Genomic DNA, 7,038 nt, shown 5'->3' with positions numbered 1-7,038 from the left:
ATAACGCATTTTTGTGTGTTGCTCTAATGAAAACAACAATCTACACAAACGTCTTGAAAAAATAAATCAGTTTCTCCATTTCTTTTCATACAAAAAATGCACTACAATTGCATATTATGCGCATGAATCTCATGTCAATTGCGTTAATTTTACTCTTATCTTTTTCTTGATAAGTCCATGTCTCGCTACCGTAATTTGATCAAGATAATAACAATGCTTGATCAGTAGGGTGTTGAAACAACGTTTCTCCCCCCCCCCCCCCTATTTTATTTTATTGTGTCTTAAAATAATTGTGCAATGTTTGATAAATAAAATAAAATTTTTTACCTATGATCAAAAGCCTTTATATGCTAAAAAGTGTTCATTTTCTTATAATGCTGATATCCTAGTTTACACACTTTTCGCAACAATACAATATTTAATAATTTTTTAAAAATCATCGTTCAAAGTCCTTAAACTGATTCTCAAATTGTCTTTATATTATTTATAAAAGTCTGAAAAATTTAAACAATATTTCTAAAATAAACTAGAACTTTTCTTATAAAAAATTATGCGAAAGACTGTGAAAAAATCCAAATATCATTCTTACGTCCAAGCGGTAGTTTTTGAAAGCTTAGGGGTGGTTTACTATAAAAAACAGATGTTTTGAATTTTACATTGTCATTCTTAATTATTTCGAATCAAAAATATCTAGGGCACATGAAAAAGGATATTATACATTTTCAACCCGTTATATAGAAAGTGTTTTTAGGGTAGTATTCTAAATAAAATTAGGGTAAAAGTTTTGTCAGTACTGCCTAATTTTTTTAATTTATAAAAAATTGCGCATTTATTTGTGCATCAAGTAAAAAAATAGGAAAGTGAAACAACAAAGAATCATCATTGTAAATTTTTCAAAAATTTACAATGATAAATTTCTACTGAGGTTAATTAAACTGAAGAAATTTATCGAGAGTCACCATAAATGACCTTGAAGTTACTATGAATTACCATAAATTTTCAGAAATTCATGGAAACTTGTCGGATATGTAATATATCAACTTTTTATAACTGTAACGGTGTATCGTAGATAGTAATCATTGACATTTCCATAACGAAGTAACCTTCTTCAGTAGCAAAACTTACTGCGGTGTAAACTACCTCGTTGCTAGTATTTGATAAAAATATTAATAATATGTGACCAGTATGCAGTAGACCGAAAAAGTTAACATCTAGAATATATTCAATTAAAAATATTATTGAATTAAAAAATGAATCTAGCGAACGAATCTCTCTATTCTAATTACATACATATTGATAATTTAATTAAACTGGTATCCCTCTGTATCAAGAATGAATATTAAATATTGATTTGCCAAGAATAACCAATATTGCAGATTTTAATCTGCAGAATTTGGGCATGGTCTCCCCGCCTAGATTCTTCGGCTTCTCATTTTTTAGTGCTTCCAGCCATTCTCAAAAGATTTAAAATGTGAAAATGACCATTGGAAAAATTGGCCAAATACCGTTATCTCGCAGCATGAGGCGCGTGCCTAAAGTCCGCACAATTTCAGTTGCGGTTAATCTCCTAGGATGCCTGCCACCTTGCCGCAAAATGACAATGCCTGCAATTTTAACCGTACCTGGAGCGTGGGCGGAGAGCAGATCTCTGAAATGACAGGTCTCTTTGGACCAACTATTTCAGGATCGGTCCCCTGCAGAGAGAAAACATGGACATATCTACTTAGCCTCCGGCAATACTTCTGACGGAAGAGAAATCTAGCTGCTAGAATCTAGTTGAAATATTATACCCATGGGATAAGAAAATTTAAAAAAGTGAGACAAAATGACACAGTTTCTTAGAAAATGACACCTTCAGAAAATATTAATTATTTTCTTACCCGGAGAGAGTCATTAAATCAATATAGTAGATGCATTAGTGCAAATTCGACAGTTGAAAAAACGTGCCAGTGGACTTTCCTTTAAATAGTTTAATAACAGCAATTAACATCTGGAAACTAATAAAAAGTAAAATCTCTGACGGTAATAACTCAAGTAAAAAAACAGTCCGAATTGGATTTTGAAAAAAATCCCACTAAATTATCGTGTATGAGAAAGATGTTTCTTTCTTGTTTCAATAAGTACTGCTAAAATAAAACGAAAATACAAACAAAAAAAGTTCAAAATACATCCTCCTGAAGCATTTGTTAGAGCAAAATGATACTAGAAAAGTTTCACTTTAATTACTATAGTAAGGTCCCACATAATTTCCCTAGAAAGTTATTAAATTTCAAAGTCATGTTACGAAAAAAATCGTTCTGAAGCTAGACAAACTGCGAAATTCTTTAGTATTCATATACCTATTGCCGAAGAAAATTTTTTGGAACATAATTCTATTAAGCATTTATGAAAATTAAAAAAAAATGTTTACACCCAAATCCAGATTTAACGGATCCCGATATACCGAATCAGGTGGTCCAAGGGGCGAGAGAGAGAGGCACTTGCAAGGTCATCGGAATAACGAAGTTTACCATTTGGCACTATAAGAAGCAACAAGCAAGATAGAAGAGGAGAACGGTTTGAAGAGTTCCGATTTACCGTGAAAGCCATTGAGGGTACCCCGTAACGGCCGGTAAACTAGGACTCCAGTGTCTGAGATTCCTAGTTTTTCTATCGTAAAGAAGTCTAAGACATCAAATAAAACGATCCTAACACTTTTGGAAGCACTCCTTAAAATCACCTTTTGAGTTATTTAATAGCTGCTTCGTCCCATTCTGTTTTATTTAAAATACTTTTTGAAATAGTTTTTATTTTAGAGGATACCTAAATCTGAAAAACAGCTGAAAATCTTAAGGAGCTAAGTGAGGAGTGTACGGTGGTTGCCAAAGTTGTATTAGGCCGTGTTACACCAGCAATTGCTGAATAAGCTGCGATGAGTCGGCATGTGTGGTGCCTTGGCTTAAAAATTCCAAAAAAATAGTTTTTGGAATCCTGAGATGTTCCTCCATCTCTCTCACTGTTAAATTCTGATTTCCATTAATTAACACTCAAATTCTTTCCAAATTTTGAGGGGTTTAGCCCTTGCGGGACTGCCAGAGAGAAGGCCACTTTCCACTCATTTGGTGATGTGTTTGGCGACATTTGAAGCACACTCTTTGTTCGGTGCATTCCAAATAAAATGCTTTGAAGCACCAACCACTTTCTTAATCATCACAACCAAATCTTTGGTAATGACAACCAAAATTTTGCAAAATGAACAAAAAATGCCATTAACATTTCTTCTCGGTGTAAAATGAGACTTTGAAAAAAAATTAAGACGTGATTTAGTTATAATTTTCGACAAGGAAGAGTTTCATGTTGCAAAGACCCTCTACTTGTTTCGTGTCCCTTCTCAGCACCCTTCAGGATCCCACGAGTTTCGCTCGCACGAACGCCTCGTGGCGGCCTAGCAAAAGTAGCGTGAAGTCGTAACGATCAGGTCGACCTGCGATCGAGAGGGACTCGACACGCAAGTTCTGGCCGCGGGTTGTTTCCAACATTCATAATGTTCATATATACAGGCAGAGGATAAGTTCATCGCGACTTGCTTCGAGGTTCAGATACCACAAAATACCTTTCAAAGGAAAGGGCGTTTTCAGCAAAACACTCCTCAGTTTATCTGGATTCTTCACTGAATACTATTCACGTAAAACCTTTTTTAATTTTTATAAATTTCTAAATGTATTTAAAAACAATGTAATATAGCGATCTTAATACCCATTTCTTCTTTTGATTTCCTAATTATCGAATTGAATTATGTGTTTTAATGTACAGTCCTATTGTATATAATTAATAATGATAAGTTTAAATATATGTATATTAAAATAGATACATCGGATTTTATAAAATTTTAAATCAACTTCAATTTTAATCAGATTTCATCAATGTGTGACTTTTATTTGAATATAAGATTTTATCCCAGCAGGAATTAGAAGCAAAGAAACAAATGAGTGAGTTAGTGGGAGTTTTAAGATGTTTTTAAAAGTCATTCCAGAAGTGTAAGTATTATCAATTGCTTTTTGAAGAGTTTTACAATTGAAATTTCGTCAACTTATTTACTTTTCAAAGATTACCATTTAAAATCATAAAATTTTGAAAATATTGATGAAAAAAGTGTATCTCAGAGATTTGCAATTGAATTAAAGAGACTTTATTTTTGAATGTGTATAATTTAAAAAGGATGTACGTTTGATTTTTTTTTAAATAGTTCAGGTTTGAAAATTCGTAATTAAAAACTCTTCAATTTTATGAATGTACAAAAGGAAATTCTTAAAATGTTGATGATTTTGACAATTGAAAGTCAAGTTTTCAATTCTGAATCTTCCAAATTGAAGAAATTTTTCATGTAAATCACAAAAATTAAAGTGTATTTAATTGTAAAACTTAAAACATGCATGATTTTTTATTGCAAGTTTTCGACATTAAAACCTCTTCAATTTGAAACATGGATGAATAAAATTTCTAAAATTTGAAAAATTTTGAAGGCCAAAACTCATAGTCAAGTTTCCATCTATTAATTTATTAGATTAAAGATATTTCAAATGTATGAATCATGTATAAATCATAACGATTTACAATAAAAGTTCTACAATTTTAAAAAGATAGAATGCAAATCTTCAAAATTACAGAAATTTAAAAATGTTAACATTAAAAGTTCTTTTATTTTAAAGACATACAAAAGGAAGTTTTTTTATCTTGAAGAGTAACCATTAAATGTGCTTGAATTTAAAAAAATATAGAATTACAAAATATCCAATTTTCAAGATTTGTAATTTAAAGGAATGTAATTTAGACTTTTTTTTGGAATAGTTAAACTTAGAAGACGTAAAATTTTGAAGATTCATTCTTTTTATTTTATTTTTTTTTCACTTTTCGCAATTTATAATTCTTTAATTCTGAATATTCATATTTAAATACTCTTTAATTTAAAAAAAAAGAACTAAAAAATTTTCAAATATACAGCATCAAAATTACAGATTTTTTAATTGCAAAACTTTAAACTTGAAAATTTTTTATTTAAATTTTCAAAATTAAGAACTTTTTAATTTTAAGGATTTACAATTGAAAATTATACAATTTTGAAGTGTTACAATTGTAAACTCTTAAATCTTGCAAGTGTATAAAAAAAAATATTTTAATTTGCATGGCTTTGCAAATAAAAAGTCAAGTTCTTTTTTTTAAAATCTTTCAAATTCAAGAAATTTCGAATGCAAACCATCAAAATTACTGAATTTTTAATTGCAGTTTTGAGTCCGTTTTTGGAACAGTTTAATGTTGAAGATTTAAAATAAAAATTTAATTTTTTAAATTGGCGATTGCAAATTCTTTAATTATGGTTAGTAGAAACGACAGAGTTAATTTATTTTCTCTATAATCTTGTACTTTTTATTCTCATAGTCAAATCCTCTTCTATGATATAGCGGAAGCTGTGTAATGGCAAAAATAAAATAAAAAATAATTCGGCGGATTGAACGTTCCTCAATTGAAAAATGTTAAATAGAATATTCTAAGTACTTTTCTGTATGCCTGTGTGGACGCGTGTGGTTCTGTATGTGGATGGGGATGTCCTACTTTTTCGCGAACACAATGACTTAAAGACGGTTACTGATAAATTGATGAAATTTGGAGGGATTATTTTCACTACTGATGTACCAAAATTTGCAGAAGGATTTCCAAAAGTATTCATTACCTTTTTAGTACTTTATGATATCTTAAAAATGGATTTGTGATAGTAAAAGTTTTTTTATAAACATATTTCAAAGTTTCTGCAAGAATACAAAACATTCTTTGAATTGATCGATTAACGATTGACCGATTGATCTATGATAACAATAAATTTAACTAATAATAAGTAAGGTAGCTATAGTTATTTGCATTGTCAAAAAAATCGATTTTTATAGGAGACCTTTTTTCATTCACATAATTTGAAGTTCATACAAGAACAGACAAGATTCGTTGATTCGAGACTATTCGATTGGCCTACAATAATAATATTTTTTATTTAAGCGTAAGGAAGTTACAATATTTAAAAAATATGTTCTTAATAATTGAACTTATTTATTAATGTAAGTGAAATCTGATGCATGAATGTAAAAGATTCCTTGATTACATACGAATCGATCGACCCCCAATACTGATAAATCGTATTAAAGCGTAGGGAATTTATGATCATTCGTATAATTTAATAGATAAATTGTGTACAGAAAAACAAAGTGGAAACATCGATGATCGAATTTGCAGGTTGTTTCACATATTTATCCTATGTTTCCGTATATAAAAAAGCAGCTTTGTAGGAACTTTAATTTTCTTGAATTAGTAACTGGAAATGTAATAAGCTACTATTTTCACGAAGCTACTGTAACTGTAATTAGTTTTTTTGAAACTTCCTCAACACTGTATCTACTTTTTAAATGATCCTAAAGTCAGAAAGAAAGGTTTGTTATGTCAATCCAACATTGTGAGAATTTGATATTCTAATTAAATGGAAAATGGAAAATGGAAAACAAATTAAATCAGAATTTTCTAAGTTGTCAAACTAATAAACTGACTAACTGGATGCTAAAACAAAAATCAAAAAACAAAAAAGCACCCAAATAATGAGCGAAAACATAAGTACACAAATTTATTAATTTATTGTTATACTTGTACATTGTTTCTATATAAGTATCAAATCGTATAATAATTAAATAATTTAAAGTCCTCACACTTTTTAACGTAATCCAGAAAGAGAAAACTCCTCTAGTTAAGACTACTGTATAACAAAAAGTAAGCACTTAACGAGAAGCTACTTGGCTACTCCTCAATAAATCTTCTCATGACTTTGATGTATGTCAATCAGGTGTGTTCAAGTCTATACTATTGTTCTGTGATTTATAGCTTTTATTATACGAGTCACACATGTTCAAGCATAATTTAAGACCCTCATTTATAATTCGCAATTACATACATATTCGATTCATTATCTTATATATGACGAACACTTATTCAAAAGCTTGTTTCAAGAATAATTATTCAAAACAT

The sequence above is a fragment of the Belonocnema kinseyi genome, chromosome 6 (genome assembly GCF_010883055.1).
Source record: "Belonocnema kinseyi isolate 2016_QV_RU_SX_M_011 chromosome 6, B_treatae_v1, whole genome shotgun sequence".
NCBI classification, from domain to species: domain Eukaryota; kingdom Metazoa; phylum Arthropoda; class Insecta; order Hymenoptera; family Cynipidae; genus Belonocnema; species Belonocnema kinseyi.
This window is presented reverse-complemented; position numbering follows the sequence as displayed.